Source organism: Dendrobates tinctorius, unplaced genomic scaffold, assembly GCF_039654945.1.
Source record: "Dendrobates tinctorius isolate UK_male_01 unplaced genomic scaffold, ASM3965494v1 ptg000263l, whole genome shotgun sequence".
NCBI lineage: Eukaryota > Metazoa > Chordata > Amphibia > Anura > Dendrobatidae > Dendrobates > Dendrobates tinctorius.
The window spans coordinates 2,867,422-2,893,503 of NW_027361930.1; the positions used below are offsets into that span (position 1 = coordinate 2,867,422).

Genomic DNA, 26,082 nt, shown 5'->3' on the forward strand with positions numbered 1-26,082 from the left:
TTGTTATGTAAAAAAATCTAGCACATATGGTGGATGAAGAAATTCCCATCCTTCTTACTGCATTGTGTATTTTAAATGAAAAAAATATATAAAATGTGGTCTATGCAATTTTCAGCTGTGTTAAATGATTATAGACCAATCAAATATCTTTAGCATTACATTTCAGGAAGCAGCATAAAGTGGTGCACCTTAGAAAAATTGTTTGATATGGTCAAATTGGACATATAGTGAGAATATACCCATAAATATAATATTCTTTACAGTGAAATCAAAATGAGGTGAGTCAAATTTGCTTTGAATTTTTTGTGATTCAATTCAATTGACATAATTAAAATGGCAGTCAGCTGGTCTCCATTTTATTAATCCTTTGGGGGTAAAAGGTAAGGGCTGGTAAAGGTACTGTCACACTTAGCCATGCACCAGCGATCCCGACCAGCGATATGACGCGGTCAGGATCGCTGGTGCATCGCTAAGTGGTCGCCAGTGAGCTGCCACACAGGCAGATCTCACCAGCGACATCGAAGGGGTCGGGGTTTGTAACTTACCTGTCAGACGAGGCGATCCTGACTTCCTCGCGCCCACGTCCACGCGTCGCTCATCTCCACAGCAGGAAGCAAAGCAGGAAGCTGACGACGAGAAATGGTCCAGGACGTTCTCGCGCAATTAGCGATGACCAGCGGGGGAGCAGTCGGAGGTAAGTATCAGATATAGCAATATCGCTAGCAATATCGCTATAACGTCACAAAAACCAGTGATGTTATAGCGATATTGCTAGCGATATCGCTTAGTGTGACAGGCCCTTAAGGGCTTACAAACTAAAAAACACTGTATACTATTTATGTACTTTGCCCCTCACATGTGCTTGTGTCTTGGCTCTCCATCCAGTTCATTCTGGTTTGCTTCCTCCCTCCAGCTCTGATCAAGTCATGCTCAAGAGAAGTCATGACATTTCAAAGCAACACAGTCAGACTAAAGAAGACTGAAAACAGAAGAGAAAAGTGGAGCTGGAGGGATGAAGCAAGCCTATGGAGTACCAGACAGAGAGCTGCATTGTCAGGACATGGCGGAGGTGGGGGTGGCAAAATGAGTAGAGTGCTTTATCTTTTAATCCCTCTGTTTATGTGCTCTGAGGGCTGGCGAGAACTCCGAGCATAATAAATGGCTATTACCAGCAATTTGATTTGTAGCTATCAAATTTGACTCATATTGAATTTCCCAGCTGAATTTGAGCAAATCTGGCTAATTGAATTTCATCAGATTTGTTCATCTAAAGTAGTTAGTCAAGTCAGATTCACAGTGACAGCCCTACTCCAAATGTCTTAAAACTACTTCATTTGAAAAGTTTTAGTTTTGCATTAGAGTAATGTTGAAGATTACTGTTCTGAACTATACACATTAAAGATCCCTGTGCTAGACTATACTGAACACATTGGAGACCCCTGTGCTAGACTATACTGTACACGTTGGATATCCCTGTGCTAGACTATACTGTACATTTTGGAAATCCCTGTGCGACACTATATTGTACACGTTGGAGATCCCTGTGCTAGATTATAGTGTACACATTGGAGATCCCTGTGCTAGACTATAATGTACACGTTGGAGATCCCTGTGCTTGACTATAGTGTACACATTGGAGATCCCTGTGCTAGACTATACTGTACACGTTGGATATCCCTGTGCTAGACTATACTGTACACTTTGGAAATCCCTGTGTGACACTATATTGTACATGTTGGAGATACCTGTGCTAGAATATAGTGTACACATTGGAGATCCCTGTGTAGACTATACTGTACACGTAGGATATCCCTGTGCTAGACTATACTGTACACTTTGGAGGTCCCTGTGCTAGACTATATCGTGCATGTTGGAGACCTGTTGGAATATGTTTGGTGCAACAACTCCATTCCTGTCTATGAATGTTTAGTTGCTAAATTTGTATACTGTTCATAAAGTTAGAACACAAAAAACCTCCCAGAGGATCACACAGGGAGAGCATGTGACTGTATTTCCTGTTTTTCCTGTGTCTGTGTGCGAGAGAAGCAGTCCGCAGCAGATGCTGCACAGACACAAAAATTATTTATTTCTGATCTATTAAGCTTATCATATATTGTTCCTGTTTGTTCCTGAATAAAGAAGCTCTGTTTTCACACGTTTGGAGAATATCCTGAATAATTCGCTGCCAACAGTTTATGGGCCCAGAGTAACACAGAACCCCAGAGTAACACAGCAACAGAAGCTGAGAGCAAAAGCAGCAAAGTGCAACAGAGAAGATGTTCACTAGCAGCAATCCTGTCAAGTTCTCAGTGCCAAGCCTCACTAACCAGAACTACCATTCCTGGAAATTCAAGGTGAAGATGCTGCTAATAAGAGAAGGTATGTGGAAATATACTCAGGAACAAGTGCCTCATCCATTACCAGATGATTGTGCTTTGTACTTTCTGATCCTTCTCAAGCCAATCTCCCTCAGTGTAGATGATAATCAGATTATGCATATATGCAAGTGTGCAACTGCAAAGGAGATGTGGGATGACTTACAGAAAGTGCACGAAAGATCAAATCTCAGCAGTAAGCTTTATATCACGAGTAGTGTTGAGCATTCCGATACCGCAAGTATCGGGTATCGGCCGATATTCACTGTATCGAAATTCCGATACTGAGTTCCGATGCTTTTAGCATAACGAATACCGGAATCGAAAGTTCCCATAATGCTATGAGCCAGTTTGATTTGATTCAGCCAACGACAATCCTCAGAAGTGTGGGCACATCCTGTTAGGCATGTAGGCATGTTAACTAATGGCATGGCTGTGATTGGCTGCTGAAATGATGTCATGATGCACTATAAAAGCCGCCGCCGCCATTTCGGGTTCACTCTGCTGTGAATTCAGTTAGGGACAGGCTGCTGTTGAAGACTGTGAGGGACAATTAGAGATAGCGATTTTCACAATCATAGTGTGCTTTACCCAGGCTACATAATCCACCACTGTAGCTTTCTTTTGCCTTGCAGCAGTGTTCACAGCTGTCTGCAAGGTCTGTGTGAGTGCAGCTCACGCTGAGTAGTGTGTCCTGCAGCCACGTCTGGTTGTAGGCCGCTCAGCATGTGTCACTGCCTCATACATATTTTTCTTTTTTTGCTGCTCATTTTTCATTCTCCTATTAGTGTGCACTGTGCATCCATTCGTATCCATATACGTTGGTTGCAAACACTATAGGAGTAGATAGCGGAGCCTCTCTGCAGCCTTTCAGTGCTAGAGCCCAGTTTGCTGCACTGTTCACGGTTGTCTGAGAGGTCTCTGTGTGTGAGTGCAGCTCCCGCTGAGTAGTGTGTCCTTCAGCTATGTCTGGTTGTAGGCCGCTCAGCGTGCGTCACTGTCTCACACATATTTTTCTTTTATTGCAGCTCATTTTTTATTCTCCTATTAGTGTGCATCCATCCGTATCCATATACGGTGGTTGCAAACACTATAGGAGTAGACAGCAGACCCTCTCTGCAGCCTTTCAGTGCTAGTGCCCACTTATCTGCACTGTTCATGGCTGTCTGAGAGGTCTCTGACTGTGTGTGAGTGCAGCTCACACTGAGTAGTGTGTCCTGCCGCTACGTCTGGTTGTAGGCCGCTCAGCGTGCGTCACTGCCTCACACATATTTTTCTTTTATTGCAGCTCATTTTTTATTCGCCTATTAGTGTGCATCCATCTGTATCCAGCTACATTGGTTGGTTGAAAACACTATATAGGAGTAGATAGATGAGCCTTTTTTCTGGCTTGTGCCCTTCAGCTGCAGCCAGATTAGTATTACCATATTTTTTGGAACCTCATCTTTTGCATTGTATTTTACCTTCCTGCAATGTAATAGCTCCAAAAAGTTTGTGATACTATCGCTTTCAAATCTTTGGTCACATCCTTTTAGTTTTTTTAAAAAAACAAAAACAAAATAAAGTTCACCAAACACTCCATTTGACAGTTGTGTAGGCCACATTAGCTCCTATTAAAGTGTAGTCCACACACACACTTCATAAAATTAGTGTTTCTTGTACTTGTTACCAGCTGTTCAGGAATAAGCACTCTAAGCCCCCCCTTTGTACTTTTCTGCCTATCTTTAGCAGTCTACCAAGATGAAGAAGGCAGGGAGTAAGGCACGTGGGCGTGGAGTTTCAGCAGGGAGAGGACGTTGGGATTCTGCAGGGAGAGGACGTGGGGATTCTGTGCCTGCTGCGGGCACCAGTGAGTCAGCATCCCCCAGTTTTAGCAGGCAACAGTCCTTAATGCGCAGCTTTGTAGGACCTCGCCGTACCCCACTGCTGCGGGAGGAACAAATTGAAGCCGTTGTCGGATGGATGGCAGCTAACGCATCGACTTCAATGACTTCCACGTCCTCTCAGAGCCAGAGCACTGAAGAGCAACCATCTGTCTCTTCACCACCTGCCAAAGTGCCCAGGCAGTCAGAAAGCCCTAGACAGGAGCAATCACAGTCTCTACTTCTGTTCTCTGAATCTGTTGGCTTGGAAAGAGGGGGCCAGCCAAGCAGCATTCAAGAATGTGAAGAAGAGGGAGTATGCAGTGATGCGCAACTTCTTTGTCCCTCTGAATCTGAAGAGGCGGGTGGGCCAGTGCCTATGGTCAGCACACCTCAGTATGCATCAGATGATGATGAGACTCAGGTGCCACTTTCTGGTGCGTACGGTGCTGGTGAGACAACCCAGGAGAAGCGGGTGTTTGAAGAAGGGAGTGTAGATGATGAGGTCCTTGGCCCATCATGGCGTGAGGAACAGGAAGGTGGTGGGAGCAGCTCTGAGGAAGAGATTCCCCGAACGGCCAAAACAGGAGGGAGAGGGAGGGGGCAAACTTGGTTGCCTGTAGCCTCCACTTTGGCACCCGTTAGGAGCATTCCTCTTTCAAAAGTCAAAACGGGCGCTCCCAAGACTTGCAGTGCATGGTCCTTTTTTGACACAGTTGCAGATGACATTTGCTTTGTCAAATGCAAGCTGTGTCATCAGAAAGTCAAAAGAGGGAAAAATGTCAGCAACCTCAATACCACAAATATGTGGAAACATGTGCGGACCAAGCACGAAGTGGAGTTACACAGACACACTGAAGACGTAGGCCAACGTACAGCACCACCTACCATCTCTTCAGCTCGTGTTGGGGCCTCTTCCTCCAGCTCACACACAGCTGGTTCAGATTCCTCACAGGATCGCCAAGGAAGAATCTCTGGCACTGTTGTCCGGAGACCCAGTGACATTCCACCCACAGCACCACATTCCCAGTCATCCTCACACTCTCAGGCCACTCTACAGCCATCGGTAGCACAGGCATGGGATAAAAGGCGGCCATACTCGGCAAACCATCCCCGAGCACAGGCTCTGAATGCTGGCATTGCCAAACTACTGGCCCTTGAAATTCTCTCATTCAGGCTGGTGGAGACTAACACCTTCCGGAACTTCATGGCATTGGCAGTCCCACAATACACCGTGCACAGCCGCTTTTATTTCAGCAGGCAAGCCGTCCCTGCCCTGCAAAAACATGTGGAGGGAAAAATAAAACACGTGCTACTAAACGCAGTCAGTAGCAAGGTCCACCTGACCACTGATGCGTGGACCAGTAACCATGGACAGGGACGATACCTTTCCCTCACTGCCCATTGGGTCAATGTTGTGGAGCCGGGTACAGATCTGGAGAGTGGCGCTGAACGTGTTCTGCCAACTCCACGGATTGCAGGAATCCAGTCTGTACACATTGACTCCTCCTCCTACTCAAGTTCCTCAGAAACAGTGCTGCAGGAGCCTGTTACGACCAATATGAGCACAGCCGTGGCCAAACGTCAACAGGCCGTACTCAAATTAATTTCTTTGGGGAATCGAAGCCACACAGCGCAGGAGCTCTGGAATGCCATCAAGCAGGAGAGCGACGTGTGGTTTGTGCCAGCGAATCTCCAGCCGGGCTTGGTAGTGTGTGACAATGGCCGAAATCTGGTGGCAGCTCTGGGCCTAGGCAACCTTACTCACATCCCATGTCTGGCACATGTGCTGAACTTGGTCGTGCAGAGCTTTCTGAGGGCCTATCCGGATCTTGAGGCATTGCTGCACAAGTTCCGCTTGGAGTGCGCTCACTTGCGGCATTCCAGCACGGGAAGATCGCGCCTTGCTGCTCTGCAGCGCCGATTGCGCCTTCCGAAACATCGCATAATATGTAACCTACCCACTAGGTGGAATTCAACATTACATATGTTGGAGCGGTTGTGTGAGCAGCAGGCAGCAGTCGTGGAGTACCAGCTGCATCAGGTGCAAAGAAGTTGCACTGTGCGCCGGTCACACTTCAGCACCACTGAGTGGGCCTCTATGAAGGACATCTGCCTCGTTTTGCATGCCTTCGATGATTCCACGCGGATGGCGAGTGCAGATGATGCACTAGTCAGCATGACTGACCCCCTTATCTGCCTGCTTCAAAAAACACTGCAAGCACTAAGGAAGGAGGTTTTGGAAGAGGTGGAGGATGAGGAGTCACAAATGCCATCTGCTTCTGGACAGTCTGTGCTACGTGGTTCCTCACAAAGGCCTATGCAGGGGACACTTTGTGAGGAGGATGAGGAGGGAGGTACACAATGATCTAGTCAGTATGTACAGCGAGGGTGGGGTGATGCAGAGCAGGCAGAGATGACGACTCAAGCAGGGGACAGCGTTTCTTTGGCATGTGGGAGTCTGCAGCACATGGTTGATTTCATGCTGCAGTGCCTGAGAAACGACCGCCGCATCACCCACATTCTCAACACGACCGATAATTGGGTGTACACCCTCCAAGATCCTCGCTACCGGGACAACTTACAAAGCCTCATACCACCGTTGAACCGGGAGCATAAACTGAGGGAGTACCAAGACACACTGGTGCAGTCCATCATGTTCTCCATTCCACCCGACAGCAGTGCTGCTAGTGCTTTACAAAGCAGCTCTGTGCGTCGAGGCAGTGGAGGAAGCTCGGCACAAAGAGGGAGCAGAGGCAGCGCCTCAGCACAAGGCAAGACCACTATGGCCCAAATGTGGCAAAGTTTTGTGTGTCCGCCACAAATGTGTACACCATCACAGACGGCTCCAGTCAGCAGGAGGCAACGTTTCCGTCAGATGGTGACAGACTACATGTCTTGCCCTGTCAGTGTACTCCCAGATGGCTCTTCCCCCTTCAAGTTTTGGGTCTCAAAGCTGGATACATGGCCAGAGCTTAGCTAGTATGCATTGGAGGTGCTGGCTTGCCCTGCTGCCAGTGTATTATCGGAACGCGTCTTTAATGCCGCAGGTGGTGAACTAATAGACCGTCGCACGCGACTATCCTCCGATAACGTTGACCAGCTTACTTTTCTGAAAATGAACAAGGCCTGGATCTCGCCAGAATTTGCCAGTCCTCTACCAGAATAAATAATTGGTTGGCAACAGTATCCAGGTCTCCTGTTGTGTTCATGTTTCTACCACCTGAACTGTAATCCCTGGGCTTCAACACAGCCAGTTGTCGCTCAGAAGTGCCGTCTGCACAGAGAAAAACACTAGCTCCTGTGTTAGTGGGGTTCAGTAACGCCATCGGCTCCCCTGCTGTGTGGACGGCAAAGTCTCCTGCTCCCTCCACAATCGAACTATTACTGATTTTTAACCGTGATCCACTTAGGCCTCTGGCTCCACTGTCTCTAGTATTTCCCCTGGCCTCCAACTCCGCCAGTTGCTGCTCTGAAGTGGCGTCTGCACAATCCACACTTGTTCCTGTGTTACTGGGGCTCAGTCAAGTCAGTTGATCCCCTGATGTGTGTCTGGCAATGTCTCCTGCTCTGTCCACATTCCCATTACTAGGATAATACCCGATACTTTTTTGATATCGTCCGATCCAATCGGATCCAATATTTTTCAATATCGGGTGATATCGCTCAACGCTAATCATGAGAAAGCAGAATCAGTCTAAGCTAAGTGATGGACAGAATATGCAAGACTATATAAGAAACACCCTAGAGATTGTGGAACGTCTCAGGAGTATTGGAGAAGAAATTAAAGATTTTCATGTTGCTGCACTTCTATTAAGAAAGTTATGACACACTCGTGACTGTACTAGATGCATGGCCAGATGATAAGCTGACACTAGAGTATGTTAAAGGCAAACTTGTGGATGAATTCAAGAGAGAAATGAGGCATGGAAGCAGCAGTAATGAATCCAGAGCATAAACAGCAATAAAGACACAGGATTTCCCTAAATATAAGAGCAATCTAATAGAAACTTGTGAATGTTTTGTCTGTTAAAATCCTGGCCACCTTAAAGCAGACTGCATGTTAGGAGTTGGATTCCTGCAGCTGCACAGTGGGAATCCAGAGCCATACATCCAGCGGTCTCCCATTCCTTTCCGACCACTCAGGAACCTGCACAGCAATCTCGGCGATCCAGACGCCCTGCTCAGACCAGCTCTCTGGGTCTGGATGTTGCTGCCACCTCTGTGGTCCAGCGCAACCTGCTTTGCAGGAAACCACTCTAGAGGCGAAGTCTCTACTGGGCATGCCCACAAGACGATCTCCCAGTGGAGATCGGGGCTCACGTGCTCAGGTCCTTGTCCTGATCTGATTGGCCCATCTCAGAGGTCTGGAAGGTCCCGGAAGCGCATGGCTATAAAAGGCCAGAATGGCCGCTCGCCCATGCGCTGGTATAGACTATACTTGCTATGTGTGAATGGTGATGGATGTATGATTCTGGTGACTGCCTCATTATGAAACCCATTCCCTCTGATATTACGCATGTGAATAGGGAATTAGTGTTATAGTCAGCGCCAGTCAGTGGCAAGCCATATGCCACAGTGCATACCGCACCGGTACACTAGCGTCCGATAGTGTGATGCCTCACGGCACTGTCGTACAGCGGCAGTAGTTACCACCGTGCTGCAGTTAGCAGTACTTACTGGCGTCTGCGGTAGCGATGCCGCATGCACGGTAGGTCAAGACGGACACCGACCTCTGCCTTGGGCCGTGTCCTGTGACCATATACCGTGTGTGCACGCCAGCTGAGACCTGTGAAGCTCACAGGCTCGGTGTTTATGCTTTATTTGTACTAAAGTGCCTCTGTGAGTTTAACAGAGTCCGCTCTGCGCACCTCGGGTGACGTTTAACCCGAGCGCAGTATACCGCCATATAGCGAGTCTGCCATTACTCAGCAGCGGTTGTTACACCTACTGCACGGTGGACCCCAGGCGGTGAACGCACTTCCTATTATTTATATTTAGTGCGTTCCGCCGTCCCTAACACTGCAGAATGTGGAAAGCAAGAACGAGTCACCAAAAGGTTAAAATAGCTGTAAAGGAAGATTCTGCATTTCCTGAAGCTGCATTTAATGCCAGTACAGGCCCATCTGGAGCAGCAATCTGACAAATAACAAGGATTTCTTCATTGACCTTAATGAAAGCAAGTGAGAAAAGGACAGCTTAGCTAATGGTCACTATATGACTTCAGAAGGAGTAGGAGATGTTTACCTCCACTGTCCAGTTTCCTCAGCACAAAGTAGAAAGATCCCAATAAAGGATGTTCTTTATGTTCCCAGCCTTGAAAGCAATCTTCTGTCAGTAAAGAAGCTCATGCAAAAGGGGAATGTAGTTACTTTTAAAGATAACAGCTGCATCATCTCAAAGAAGGGTCACATTCATGCAGAAAGAAAAATCCAAGATGAACTTTATCAGCTAAAATGCAAAGAAAGAGTGTACAGTGCTAGACAAGATCTACATAACAACTGTATCCATGTATGGCACAGACGTCTTGGGCACAGAGACCCAGAAGCAGTAAGGAAGCTAGCTCAACTTGTAAATGTTATTGAAATCAACCAGTCAAATGATGAAATGCCTTAGCTGTCTTAAAGGGATGTCCAGAAAACCCTTTTCTAAAATAAGAGCCACTAGATCTGCACAGCCTCTGGATCTGATACATACAGATGTGGGAGGTTGCTGCTGCTGATTCTGAATAGGGAAAGCATTAGGCAGGGAAGAAGAAAAAAAACTGCTTCTGCTGATAGCGCTTTTCACTGTACAGTTAGTGTGCAGTGAAAGGGGAGGATTTTTGCTTTTGTGCAGCAGTGCTGGTAGTGATTAGGCTGCATTGTAAGGCTACCTGCTAGCTGCATTGCTGTGTGCACACTGGTGTTCAAACTTCTTTTTTCAAAGCACTCCAACTTTTATTATTTTGTACTGGTGAGTTACTGAGCATTCATTTTTTCACAGACCGTATAGCGGTGTACGCTCCTCACACTCTACCGTGTACTGGCTGGTATCATGGACAAATAGAAGCTATGTGAGTGTGACTCTGGAAGAAAAAGCAGAGGAGTTTGTCCATTTTTCCAGACCTACACCTTTAGAGTGCTGTCCACTTTTCAAACAGTTTCGTATATCTGCTGTCTGACTACGGTGAAAACTAGACAGAGACAGCGTGTGTCAGTCCCTATAGAAATAGACGGATATTGACAATTTTCTATACAGACACCGTATAGCGGTGTACGCTCCTCACACACTACAGTGTTCCGGCTGGTAACACGGACAAATAGAAGCTATCTGTGTGTTACTCTGGAAGAAAAAAGACAAGGAGTTTTTCCAGACCAACACCTTAGAGTGCTGACAGCTTTTAAAACAGTTTTGTATATCTGCTTTTTGACTACGGTGAAAACTAGACAGAGACAGCGTGTCAGTCCCTATAGAAATAGATGGAGATTGACAATTTTCCATACAGACACCGTATAGAGCTGTCTGATTCTCAAACAGTATTGTATATCTGCCGTTCGCATTACAGTAACATCTTTACAGTCAGCGTGTGTGTGTGACACTCCGTAAACACATATACAGAGATTGTTAGTTACACAAAAAACGTATACAGCTATACAATTCTGATACAATTCCGTATATCTGCTTGTTGGATTACAGTCCAATACATACTGTGAGAGCGTCTGTGACTAACAAAATATATACGTAGATTTAATTTTTTTCATACACCTTACACAGCTGAACGCTCCTCATACAGTACCATCTCTCTGCTGGTATTTTTGGTACATTTTCCCAAACATGAGGAAGTATGGTGGAAGAGTCCGCGGATGTGGGCAGGGGGGCGCAGCTGGTACAGATGGTGGTGGAGCATCAGCTGGTTCTGGCAAAAGCACAATAGCAGCTAAGGCAGGAAGTGTTGAGCCTGCATCATCCTCTGGCCCAAGAAGGCCTGTAAGGTTGCCTTTTCTTGGAGTAGGAAAACCGCTTTTGAAGCCGGAGCATCAGGAACAGGTTTTGGCATACATTGCTGAAACAGCCACCAGCTCTTCTGAACGTTCGAAACCTGCAAGCACGGAGTCATCAGTGCAGGGTTCTGGCAAGGAAAAACACCTTTCCTTTTGTTCTTCACCCCCACCAAAAGTTAAGGATGCAGCAGCCCACACTTCAGATTACTCTATGGAGCTCTTTTAACATACCATGCCTGGGTTATCCAGTCAAATCCAGAATTCCCCAGTCCAAGATGAATCTGACATGGAGTGCACTGATGCACAGCCACTGCTAGATGATTCTGCTGGTACATCGACCCAGAGCACTACATTGACCTCGCAGTCTATTGAGCCAGAATCTGACCCTGATGAAACTCAGGTGCCCCATCCCACATACTATACCACCTTACACGGTGACACAGAGGAAGGTAAAGAGGAAGGTGCAGATGACTTTGAAGAGGAGGTGATGGATGACCCAGTTCTTGACCCGGATTGGCATCCATTGGGGGAGGAGGGTGGTGCTGGCAATATTTCAGATAAGGAGAAGGATCCGCAGCAGGCATTGATATCGCAGCAGCGGTTATCTGGCAGGCCCGTAGCTGTCCAAAAACGTGGACCAAAAACTAAAAGAGTTGCAGGACAGCTTAGCAAGACGGACAGCTTAGCACAGCGTGCAAGGCCAGAAAATGTATACCATAGTAGGAAGAGTGCAGTGTGGCACTTTTGTCCAAAATCCTACTGATGAGGCAAAGATTACCTGTAAGAAGTGCGGAAGGACCTTTAGCCGAGGTAAACAACTCAGAAATTTGAATACTAGTTGCATGCTTAGACATTTAATCAACATGCACTTGCAAGCGTAGACGGACTGCAAACCTCAGGTAGCACGTGTGCACCTGCTCCGACTGAAGGTAGCCAGCAACGTTCCATCGCTTCCCCCACTGTAAGACCACCGCCACCGTTAAGCACACCACCAGCACTAAATGTGGAGGTATTGTCGCAAGGCCAAAGCACTCAGGGAATCAAAATGGTTTTGCAACACAACACTGAATCTAGGCCTTTACCACCAATACCATCACCAACCCCCTCTCACTCCGTCCAGTCCACCGCCACTTCCTCCATATGCAGCTCTCCAGTCCAGCTCACCCTACCTGACACTCTGAGTAGGACAAGAAAGTACTCATCCTCTCATCCGCGTACACTTTGTTTGAATGCCTACATTGCCAAACTAATCTCATTAGAGATGATGCCCTACCATTTGGTTGAAAGCGAAGCTTTCCGCGACCTCAAGGCCTACGCTGTCCCACACTATGACCTACCCAGTCAGCACTTCTTTTCTCAAAAAGCCATCCCTGCCCTCCTCCGGCATGTGAAAGACCGCATTGTCCATGCACTAAAACAGTCAGTGAATGGAAAGGTGCACCTCACAACAGATGCATGGACCAGTAGGCATGGCCAGGGCCGTTACGTGTCCATCACTGCGCACTGGGTTAATGTGGTGGATGCAGGCTCCACTGGGGACAGCGGAGGTGGAACAGTGCTGCCTAGCCCATGGTATAGGAAACAGTTGGCTGTAGGCTTTCGATCCTCCTCCTCTGTCAATGAAAGCTCGTCCACAGAGTGCAGTCGCACGAGCACTCCATCCGTAGCTGGCAGTGTTGCACATGAGGTGTCCCACTATGGGACAGCTAGTGGTAAGCATCAGCAGGCTGTGTTAAAGATGATGTCTTTGGGCGACAACAGACACACCGCGGAGGTACTGGCCGACTACTTGCAGCGACAAACAGAGTCATGGCTGGGCAGTCTACATCTTGAAGCAGGCAAGGTAGTCAGTGATAACGGCCGTAATTTTGTGGCAGCCATAGCCCGTGCAAAACTCACACACATACCTTGCCTGGCTCACACTTTGAACCTGGTGGTGCAGTGCTTCCTTAATAATTATCAGGAGTTAACATCCCTGCTCCAGAAGGTGCGAAGACTGTGCTTGCACATCCGTCGCTTGGCCGTACACTCAGTCGTATGCAGAAGCTGCAGCGATTGCTCCACCTCCCCAAGCACCGCCTAATCATAGACGCTGCAACAAGGTGGAACTCCACCCTGCACATGGTTGAGAGGCTGTGCGAATAGAGGCAGGCTGTAATGCATTTGTGGGAGGATACACAGGCAGGCAGTTTGAGGGAAGACATGGAATTGTCGGGTGTGCAGTGGTCAAAGCTGAAAGACCTCTGTAAAGTCCTTCAGTGTTTTGAGGAATGCACACGGCTGGTAAGCGCAGACGATGCCATCATAAGCATGAGCATCCCACTTATGCATCTGCTCATGCAAACTTTGGCGCACATTAAGGATCAGGCGTCTGCAGAGGAGTAGGAGGGAATCCTTGATGACAGTCAGCCATTGTCTGGTCAGGAAACTGTCCTGGATGAGGTGGAGGAAGAAGAGGAAGAGGAAGAGGAGAAGGAGGGGGATGATTATTTTGGGCAGGAGGATGCTTCTCAGGGGGCAAGAGAAAATGTTGGCATTCCAAGGTCAGGTACAGTGTTTGTGTGTGACTGTAGGGATGTGGATTTGCCAGAAAGTGCTCCTCCACCCACCACTGGCAGTGCATCATTGACACCTGGAACATTGGCCCACATGTGCGATTATGCCTTGCGGATCCTAAAAAGGGACCCCCGCATTTCCAAAATGATGAGAGATGACGACTACTGGCTAGACAGCATCCTCGATCCACGCTACAAGGGCAAATTAAACAACATCATACCACAGGAGAACCTAGAGATAATACTGGCTAACAAACAAGCAACTCTGGTAAACAGGTTGTTTGAGGCTTTGCTCAGCATTGAGTAGAAGCACGCTTTTGAGCTAGTACAGCCATGAGTTTTCTTGGGAATGATGCAACAAGTTTTTCACACCTAGATTTGTGGATTCTCAGCCATTCTTCATTGCAGATCGTCTCCAGTTACGTCTGGTTGGATGGTGAAAGTTGGTGGACAGCCATTTTCATGTCTTTCCAGAGATGCTCAATTAGGTTTAGGTCAGTGTTCTGGCTAGGCTAGTCAAAAATGGTTGCAGAGTTATTTTGATGCCACTCCTTTGTTATTTTAGATGTGTGCTTAGGGTCATTGTCTTGTTGGAAGGTGAACCTTCGGCCATGTCCGAGGTCCAGGGCACTCTGGAAGAGGTTTTCATCCAGGATATCTCTGGACTTGGCCGCATTCTTGTTTCCTTCAATTGCAACCAGTCGTCCTGTCCCTGCAACTGAAAAACAACCCCATAGCATGATGCTGTCACCACCATGTTTCACTGTTGGGATTGTATTGGGCAGGTGATGAGCAGTGCCTGGTTTTCTCCACACATACCATTTAGAATTATCACCAAAATATTCTATCTTTGTCTCATCAGACAAGAGAATCTTATTTCTCGTTGTCTGGGAGTCCTTCATGTGTTTCTATAGCAAACTCTATGTGGGCTTTCATATGTCTTGCACTGAGGAGAGGCTTTTGTCTGGTCACTCTGCCATAAAGGCTCGAATGTTGAAGGGGTGCAGTGATAGTTGACTTTGTGGGAACTTTCTCCCATCTCCCTACTGCATCTGTGGTGCTCAGCCACAGTGATCTTGTGGTTCTTCTTTACCTCTCTCACCAAGGCTCTTCTCCCATGATTGCTCAGTTTGGCTGGACGGCCAGGTCTAGGAAGACTTCTGGTGGTCCCTAACATCTTCCATTTAAGGATTATGGAGGCTGCTGTGCTTTTAGGAACCTTGAGTACTGCAGAAATTCTTTTGTAACCTTGGCCAGATGTGTGCCTTGACAAAATTCTGTCTCTTAGCTCCTGGGCCAGTTTCTTTGACCTCATGGTTCTCATTTGGTCAGACATGAACTGTGAGCTGTGACGTGTTATATAGAAAGGTGTGTGCCTTTACAAATCAATAACCTATCAGTTTAATTAAACACAGCTGGGCTCCAATGAAGCAGTAGAACCATGTCAAGGAGGATCACAAGGAAAGGGACAGCATGTGACTTAAATATGAGTGTCTGAGCAATGGGTCTGAATACTTATGACCTGGAGGAAGATCTGGCTAGTCCCGTGTTTGAGACTCTTAAATGAGGCTCCACAGACTTTATTTGCATATTTGTATTTCCCAGGGAGCAATGCACCTAGGATTTCACTGTGATTGAGCACCTTTGCTGGCTGCCGCAGTGTTTTCTTTGCCTGGTCTCCCTGAGGTCAGTGATTGTTTCGTGAAGTTGGTCTACTAGGCATTGCTCCCACCTAGCCAGAATCCTACTCCACACTGATGAGGGGCAACACCCCGAAACAGCTGTCTGTGGATGGATACCTAGCCTTGGTATTTCCCTTGTCATATCTGTAAACTTGTAAAGAGCTGGATATTGACTTAAGGTACTGTCACACTTAGCGATGTACCAGCGATCCCGACCGATCGCTGGTACATCGCTAAGTGGTCGCTAGTGAGCTGCCAAACATGCAGATCTCACCAGCGACATCGCTGGGGACGGGGTTCGCTACTTATCTGTCACACTAGGCGATCCTGACGTCCTCCCGCCCGGCTCCACCCTCGTCGCTCGTCTCTCCACAGGAAGCGCCGCAGGAAGCTGACGACGAGAAGCGGTCCAGGACATTCTCGCGCGATCAGCGATAATCAGCGGGGGAGCGGGTCGTAGGTAAGTATCACACACAGCGATATCGCTAGCATTATCGCTATAATGTCACAAGTTATAGCGATATTGCTAGCGATATCGCTTAGTGTGACAGTACCTTTAAAGAGACACTTAATATGGTGGTAATGGTGGTTTCCGAAAGGAGCCACTCCTTGGCTGAGTCCTTCCCTGGAGGAAGATCTGGCTAGTCCCGTGTTTGAGACTCTTAAATGAGGCTCCACGGACTTTATTTGCATATTTGTATTTCCCAGGGAGCAATGCACCTAGGATTTCACTGTGATTGAGCGCCTTTGCCGGCTGCTGCAGTGTTTTCTTTGACTGGTCTCCCTGAGGTAGGGATTGTTTCATACTTATGACCATGTGATATTTCTGTTTTTCTTTTTTAAAGAAATTTGCAAAAATTTCTACATTTCAGTTTTTTTTCTCTCAAGATGGGGTGAAGAGTGTACATTAATGAGAAAAAAAAATAACTTTTTTGAATTTACCAAATGGCTGCAATTAAACAAAAAGTAAAAAATTTAAAGGGGTCTGAATACTTTCCGTACTCGCTGAAGATAACTTTGATAGACTATAGATTGGAGATTACTGCGATAGATTATAGATTGCACTGAATAATTTACTTAAGGGGCATTTAAACTGGAAGATATTCGTGAATGAGCGTTGTAAAAAATACTTGTTTCACGACAATCTTACAGTGTAAACAGGCTGACGATCACCCAACAAATGGGCAAAATGTTCATTCATTGGGCAAATTATATTTTGTGCTGCACAGAAGATCATTTTTCCCAGTGGTGCATCGTACTGTGTAAACAGGACTCCCACTGCCGAGAACTATGGCAGCCTGTACACACTGGGCGATCTAGTAGATGGCGCAGTGCTCATCAATTACTTTATTATTTAAACGACTACTAATCCATAAAAGTTTACCGATCAAGGGATGTATCATGCTGCTGGTCTGTTCATGTACACAGGGGCGGACCTACCGCCCGTGCAGCCTGTTCATTGCACAGGGCCCTGGGGGGGAGAGGGGGCCCCTCCAGCACCGCATTGTTAATTATTCAATGCAAATTAGCCATGTGGAGTGCAAGCGCCACAGAGCCAGCAAGGAGGAGAGGAGAGCAGCCCTGCAGGAGGGGTTGACGAAGCCACACGGGTTGTGGCGATACGCGTGGGGTATGGTCTTGGGGTAGCATCCACTTCTTTATATCTTTTGTTGCAGCCTCACCTTCCCCTAGTGGTACCTTCATTGTTGATGGGGCATAATTGAATGTTGATTATATATTGGGCCACTTTGTGTTGTGGCCGCATGTGGCATACATTCATTATCAGGTGTTATGTAGGGCTTGTTGCATTAAACATTGTATTATTGTGCAACAATTGCCCTTGGTCTCCATGAGCCTAAATATAGGGCATTGGTCATGGGTAGTATAGTGGGGTTAGATTGTATATGGATTATATATGGATTATTGTATTGGGTCTGATATGTTATATGTGCCATGTTTGACCTTATATACATTGTGGGTGGTTTACCATGTTTTATTGTGTTTTTAATGTATTACCTTTTGCATCAATAAAATTTATTCTATGTGGTTTAGTGTGCGCTTATTGCAGTGGTGCTTTTTTTCCCTTCCCTTACTGATTGTGTTTCCCACTGTTGCGGCACCTAGGCCTTGCAATTACATATTGGTTTATTCACACAGCTGGTGCGCCCTATTGGTCATATTATCATCGTATATATCACCTGGACGCTGTGGTGGGCTGTATATATCAACTGGAGGCTATGCTGGGCTGTATATATCACCTGGAGGCTGTGGTGGGCTGTATATATTACCTGGAGGCTGTGGTAGGCTGTATATATTAACTGGAGGCTATGCTGGGCTGTATATATCAACTGGAGGCTATGCTGGGCTGTATATATCATCTGAAGGCTGTGGTGGCCTGTATATATCACCTGGAGGCTGTGGTGGGCTGTATATATTACCTGAAGGCTGTTGTGGGCTGTATATATTAACTGGAGGCTGTGCTGGGCTGTATATATTACCTTGAGTCTGTGCTGGGCGCTGTATATATTACCTGAAGGCTGTTGCTGGAATGTATATATTACCTGAAGGCTGTGCTGGACTGTATATATCACCTGGGGGCTGTGCTGGGCTGTATATATTAACTGGAGGCTATGCTGGGCTGTATATATCACCTGGAGGCTGTGGTGGGCTGTATATATTAGCTAAAGGCTGTGCTGGGCTGTATATATTACCTGGAGTCTGTGCTGGGTGATGTATATATTACCTGAAGTCTGTTGCTGGACTGTATATATTAACTGGAGGCTATGCTGGGCTGTATATATCACCTGGAGGCTGTGCTGGGCTGTATATATTAACTGGAGGCTATGCTGGGCTGTATATATCACCTGGATGCTGTGCTGGGCTGTATATATTAACTGAAGACTGCACTGGGCTGTATACCATATTTTGTTTGGAGGCTCTGCTGGGCTGTATATATTAACAACTAGAGGCAATGCTGGGCTACTGGGCTATATATGTTATTTGGAGGCTGTGCTGGCCTGTATATATAATTTGGAGGCTGGAACTGGTAAATAATAAATACAGCCCAGCAGCACCCTACAAATATTATATCCAACCCTGCATAGCCTCAATATTAGATATACAGTACATTTACGGTGGGAAAATCCACAACAAAAATTGACATGGTGTAGATTTTCCCTCTAGATTTTAAAACGCAGCATATCCGCTGTATATTTTAGTGGCACCATGTAACGCGGATCTAGCACAACTGCGCTTGACGCGGCCGGCCGCAAACCCGATAGAGAATGAATGGGGCTTGCCGGATCAGTGCCACAAGTCGCCCGTTAGGCGGCAGAGGTGCAGAAGTCTGCCGGATCTGCTGCTAGTGTCGAAAAAGGCTAGTGTGATAGCATCCTTAAGGGCAAAAAGAAAAACCATATCAAGTCAGATGCAGTTTTCGCCTGATCTCATCGGATACAAAAAACTCGCCTATGTGAAGGCACCCTAACTTAAATATTACAATCTATATGTTTACATAACTTTGTTGCCCTATACAGGGCAGGGGGGGTGAAAAATTTCTTGCACAGGGGCCCACTACAGTCTGTGTCTGCCCCTGCATGTAGATGGACCCTTAGCTTATCTAGTATCCAATTCCTGCTACAAAAATTACTGCTTATAGCTTGATGTAGTTTCCTTTGTCACTATTTCGAGCAGATGCACAACCATAAAAAACAGTTATTACTTTTTGTGAAACTTTATAGTGAAATTGGCAACAAATAGAACAGATACACCAATGTCAGGCAGTAGCCCTGAGAAAATCTATGTGTTTTTCTTAAAATTAATAAAACATGAGTTTCCTGAAGCTTTACTTGCCATTTTACATTTTCTTTATTTCAAAATGTCTGTAAAAATGGCCTATAATTGGTGTAGTAAACAAAGAAATGAAAAAGATGTTGTAGGAGTCTGAACAAAAGCCAGTGCTTTAGCATATGTTGCTGAAATGCCAAAATGAGTTTTAGTAAACTAACAGGATAGAAATAACAAGAGGCACAGGAGGAATACAATAAAGTCTAGAAATGCAGATAAACATAATGGAAGCAACAAAGTCATAGAAAGTTGTGTGCGAGTGTATACAAGAGGGAAAAAGATAAAATAGCCCAAGCAAGGTAATTCACATCTGCTAGCCCAGACAAAGCCATTCGCAGCTTGTCTATATATTCTACTTTTATTTACAATCAGACGTTAGTGCATTAGTGTTGCCGGACCAATTAGGGGAGATTACATTAAACTGATTCGATTTCCCTTGGAACAAATTAACCAAATGCTTTGCAGAATAGTATTCCTTAGCAGCTTCCAGTGGTCTGCAATCTTTTCATAGTGGTACATCAGGAAACACAAGGAAAGATCACATGATTTTGTCTCTTTGTAAAGTCACGCATTTGTGATATCATAATTAGTATAGTTAATAAAATGTATATGGACAGCAATCCTGACAGCAGTAAAGAAAATTGCTTCAATGTCAAGACATTTTTTGGTTACATATTTATAAAGGAGGTGATCAAAGTTATCTATATAATTTTGTAGAAATAAACAAATGAAAATAAAAAATGAAAAATGTAGCTTAGAAGAGTTGTCCGGTACTTTATATTGACAGTCGACGCCCAAGGATAAGTCTCCAATATCAGATCGGGGTACAAATGAATATGCTTAAGGGCATGTCACACTAAGCGATATTGCTAGCGATATCGCTGTGTGTGATACTTACCTACGACCCGCTCCCCTGCTGGTTATCGCTGATCGCACGAGAACGTCCAGGACTGTTTCTCGTCGTCAGCTTCCTGCGGCGCTTCCGGCTGTGACGACAAGCGACGCGTGGAGCCGGGCGGGAGGAGGCAGGATCGCCTGGTGTGACAGGTAAGTAGCGACCCCCATCCCCAGCGATGTCGCTAGTGAGATCTGCCTGTGTGGCAGCTCACTAGCGACCACTTAGCGATGTACCAGCGATCCTGACCGCGTCATATCAAATGAATATGCTTAAATCTGCAGCACCCAGATACAGCCACTATACAGTTGATGAAGCTGTGTAGTTGTGCTCCACAAGTGAGCACATTCGGTTGCCGCTGGCACCAAGAAAAACTGATTGGCGGGGACACCAGGTGTTCCACCCTCCACCGATCTGATAACGATGAACTATCCTAAGGAAAAGCCATCAATAAAAAGTATCAGACAACCCAATAAACAGAGTAGGTATTCCCTAAAAGACTTGCTTTTACCCAGTGTTACAAATACCATAGATACAGAACTTAGATATTTTACCAATCAATAATAGATATTCACTACATATGACTGTCAAATTAATTTGCTGATTAGAAATCAGCTAATTTGTTCCGATTTGGTTCCGAATATGATCAGAATCAAGTTTTTGTTTTTGCAATATTCGTCGAACACAGCCGAGCGTCATTAGTGTCAATGGGAGTAGAGATTACCAAAAATGTTTGGAACTGATCATAAGACAAACATTAGGCATGAAGAGTGTTCCAATATGGACCGAATATGTCAAAATCAGCTTTGAAGACAAAATCTGATCAAATTCGCTCATCTCTATTATAAGGTTTTACTGCTTATTGCATAATGAACATGACTGCTTAGCATATTAAAGATGACCCCAGGCTTTAGCATGTCCTGGGATCTCCAAACATAACCCTATGGTCTTACTCATAAACATCATGAATCATATGTGACCTCCCTGTACAAATATGCATTGATAGTTCACATTAAGTGACATACTAGAGTAGATTTACAATTTGTAGGCATTGTAAATGGAGACTATACAGAAGTCTTAAAATGTGGCCATGATGGAAGATAAAATTGGTATACCATTTAATAGTTTTGTCTAGCTTTGCACCACCACATAATAAACTTACATTACATTCAAATTTTGGCAAATATTTTCACGTTTCAGACTACCCCCTTTAACACCATGGACACTCATTTTAATTTGGTCTCACCCTCTATGGTATGAATATGGTCCTAAGTTAGCAGAGTATGGACTACAGTAGACAAGAATTTAGCCTTTTCAGTGGCAAAAGTGGAATTTTTACAATATTTTACCTAATCAAGTATAAGATTCATCTAAGAGTGTAAATGAATGGAAACACGAATGAGAAAAAGATGTCGGCTGTAATGGCACATGAAGAAGTTAACACTGTTCTACTTTTTCCTTCCGTATTAGTACAATATTCTTATTTTCCCATCATCTGCATTGATTTCTATTCACCCATATGTTTTTCATTCTTTATCTACAATTGAATATGTAATTCTCCCCAACTCAATAAGATTCTTCTCTCAGATGAGATATACCAGTTGTTCAATTGATTATGTCTCAGGATAATTCCTGAAATGCAAATCTAATTGTTTAAATTAGTTAAAACTGAAAATGTAGATCTGATGCTTCACATGAAAAGCTGACAGCTCCACTAATTAAAATATACAAATGTAATTTCATGACTTTTTTACCATTAATTTATCATTTTTGTAAAAAAAAAAGGTGCAATTTATGGCGTTCCATTATTTACAAACAAATTAGTAACGGTTTTCTTTTTTCCTCCACTTACACCATCTCTCAAAACAATTTTCTACCATCTAACAGATAGTGAATGACTTCCTAAGGCCAGACATATTGACTTCAATAAAATTAGTACATCCAAAGAAATAGGTACTTATAGATATTAGATAGGACATTCATTTGCAACCAAAATGAGTGTATAATGTTTTGGTCATTGACTCTGACCTTAATCAGATACACAGGCGGTTTATGCAGTGAAATATGGATCAAATTGTGCTAAAGTGCTATAGGAGAAACACAGGGTGCCTGGAGGCGTGAGAGCACTCTCCCCACTACAGGCACCCTGTGGTTCTCTTATAGCGATTTATCACAATTTGATCCATGTTTCACTGTCCAAGTCACCTGTGTATCTGATGAAGGTCACAGTCAATGACAAACTTTTGGATTGCAAATACATTTCCTATCTCATATCTATGAGTGCCTAGTTCTTTGCACTTAAGCCCCCTTCTCAGATGGCGCACGGATTTTGTGACGCAACAGTGATATCGCTAGCGATCTCGCTACATGTGACACGTACCTGCGACCGGCCCCCTCGCTGGATATCACTGATCGCGCTCGAATTTCCTGGGCCATTTTTTCCTCACTGGCGTCCCGCTGGTGTCGACTAGCGATGCATGGACGCAGGCGGAAGTCGTCATCATCGCTGCCGTGTGACAGGTAAGAGCGACCGCTGATGGATCGCTTATCGCTGCTGTGTCACTGGTGAGATCTGCCTGTTTGGCAACTCACTAGTGACATTTAGTGATGCACCAGCGATCCTGACCAGGTCATATCATTGTCGGGATCACTGGTGCGTCCCTAAATGTAACAGGACCCTTACAGTATACAATGGCAGGGCCCATACTAGCGCACTATCCCACCTGGAGTGCTATAGTTTAAACAGATGTTTAATAGAAATAGAACTCAAATCTAGGGCTGCCCATGGCTAATGTAGATATGGTTTTCCGGAGCCCGAGCAAACAGAGTTGCGTCTAATTTAAGAAGAAGCATCTTAAAAAATTAAGCAAATATTACTTTAGTGGGTATTTCATTAAGACTGGGGTATGGATTTTTTAAAGCACCATGAAATGCTGAAGCAGCCGGTAGTTCACTTTTTGCCCGAGACCGACCGGAACAGAGATGAAAACAGATGAAAATGGTGGAAGGTGAGTATCAGACAGGGGGCAGGGGTCTTACATTTAAAGCACCACTCCAGCGGCACAATAAAAAAAAAATGCCGAAGTGTTGCTTTAATTGTAAGTCACCTGTCTGTCTGTTTTTGCCTCTGCTCCCATCGGTCTCCGGCAGAAAGTGATCTACCGGCTGCTCCAGCATTTCATGGAGCTTCACAGAAGTCATTTTTTTAATTAAAGTCTATGAGAGCCTCATTGTGGCTCTCATAGACTTGTAGTGAGAGCTTGTGACGTAGTTTTTTGACTTCCGGCCAGTAAGAAGCTACTGTCACAAGATGGTGCCACGGGACTGAAGCGGTGCTTAAAAACAGTGAGGACGCCAGAGGGTGTTTATGTGACTGTTGGGTCAGTGGACTTGCATTTAAAGTGCCATTCCAGTGCTAACATAAAAAGCAAAATGCTGTAGTAGTGCTTTAATAAATTAACCCTTTTGTCTTTTCTAGTCAGTATACAACTTGCCTTTGTACTTTAAATGCTTAACTTGACACACTAGAAAGCACCTTCACTGTTCCTTGCCTAGCCTTTTACTCAGTGTCTTGATAAAGCATTACATCAAGAGCAGAGATCCTGCCTTCATGAGGGCTCGCCTTCGCCTTGCTTTTAGTATAATTTATTTACAGGGACAAAAGTCTCTATGGAGCAAGATCTGTAAGCCGTAGACTGGCTTCAGATGGCTTCTGCATTCACACAGCTTGAGTTCCTATGAGCCTGCATTGCAGCTTGTGTGCCACTGCTCACTACAAGTTATGTTCCCAAATGTGTCAATTTGGATGGATAAAAAAAGTCAGTAGACACAGATTGTAGCCAAGTCAACATATAAAATGCCGAGGATTTACTGTTACTTTACAAAGTTTACAAAGTGATGAACATGGTGATACGATACACTGTAGTTGACACAAAAAGCTCAGCAGTTAGGAAGGTGTTAAAATTACAAAATTAAGCTGTTTCTATTTTCTTTTTTCAAAAAAAAAAACAAAGTTACTGATCTTCCCCTTGGCTGAAATCACTAGAATGCAGCGGTGCAGAAAATTGAAGAGGAGAAATTGGAATTTTCTTATGTTTAAAGTACCAGTGCGTAGCTCCGCGGCAGAATGGGGAACACTAGAGTGCGTGCCTATGGCTGTGTGTACCTGGGACTATAGTGCATAATGAGAGCACGGAGCTGGCATTTCATAATCACTGAGGGGAAACTCTTGCCAGCCTAATTAAGTGTGGGATATTCATCTTTCCGTCTGCTACAGCAGAATTGTGCATGAAATGGCTTTATCTTCACCCTTACTAACACAGAAGCTATTTACAATTTTCAATGGTCTGCTTCACAGAAATAGGATATCACAACCAAACTAGTTCAACTTATGCTGTAGGTTTTGCAATAACATGGTAGGTATACCTCAAGCTGGACCATAAACGTAGACCATTTACACTCTCCAAGGTAGATAAGATGGTATTAAAAGAAAAATGATCTAAGGCTGGTTTCACACTTGCGTTTTTTTTCGCGGTATTTTAGCGCTAAATAGCGCATGCGTTTTTTTTTTCCTATACTTTGCATGGGATGCGCTTATGTGCGCATACACATGCGTTTGTACGCGTTTTTCCGCGCATGCGTTTTTTTGCGGTATGCGCTCGGGCGCACAAAATGCATCCTGTTGCATTTTTTTGGCGTCCGACTTGCCTCAAAAAAATGCATGCGCGCGCAATGCGTTTTTTTACAGCAAGACACCCATTATAAGTCTATGGGTGCGCATATGTGCGCATTGGCATGCTTATGTATGCGTTTTTTTGCACATGCGTTTTTTTTGTTAACCATGGAATTTAGGGGTTTGGGTTAGAGTTAGGGTTAGTTAAGGGGGTTTAGGGTTAGGGTTAGGGTCAGGGTCAGGGTTAGGGTTAGGGTCAGGGTCAGGGTTAGTTAGGGTTTAGGGTTTGGGTTAGGGTTAAGTATGGTTTGGTTAAGGGTTAGGGTCAGGGTTAGGGTTAGGGTCAGGGTTAGGGTTAGGGTCAGGGTTAGGGTTAGGGTTAGGGTCAGGGTCAGGGTTAGGGTTAGGGTTAGGTTTAGGGTCAGGGTTAGGGTTAGTTAGGGTTTAGGGTTTGGGTTAGGGTTAAGTATGGTTTGGTTAAGGGTTAGGGTCAGGGTTAGGGTTAGGGTCAGGGTTAGGGTCAGGGTTAGGGTTAGGGTTAGGGTTAGGGTCAGGGTTAGGGTTAGTTAGGGTTTAGGGTTTGGGTTAGGGTTAAGTATGGTTTGGTTAAGGGTTAGGGTCAGGGTTAGGGTTAGGGTTAGGGTCAGGTTTAGGGTTAGGGTTAGGGTCAGGGTTAGGGTTAGTAAAGTCATGGTTTGGGTTAGTGTGAGGGGCCACCTAATGTTTGGAAAAAATGCAAACGCGGTAAAAACGCACTAAAAACGCATACAAACGCATAAAAACGCTGCGTTTTTTTCATGCATGCTCATAAAAATGCTTGAAAAAAACGCAGCAGTTGTATGCTTTTGTATGCGTTTTTTCAATGCTTTTTTTGCGGGAAAAACGCCCTGCAATAAAAAGCAAGTGTGAAACTAGCCTAAAGCAGACATTAAAATAAGCATTTTAATAAAGATAAAGAGTGAAGGAGCTCATGAGCCCAAGTATATTCAGTCTCCACTCACCCAGCCTGAAGGCCCCGTCACACTAAGTGACTTACCAGCGATCCCGACACCGATATCAAGGTGTCAGGATCGCTGGTAAGTCGCTATGTGATCACTGGTGAGCTGTCACACAGATAGCTTCACCAGCGATCAGCACAGCGATGCCGAGCGCCCGGCATCGCTGGCCATCCATGTAAAAAATAGAATCAAAATAAAATATAGTTATTCTCAC

The 26,082-nt window shown here is 45.2% G+C and overlaps 1 protein-coding gene across 1 annotated transcript in view; it reads right to left on the bottom strand.

The window, feature by feature from the left end:
- Positions 1–26,082, bottom strand: part of TMEM132E (transmembrane protein 132E) — an 861,007-nt gene that overhangs the window by 20,493 nt on the left and 814,432 nt on the right. The gene's annotated exons all lie outside the window — the stretch shown is intronic.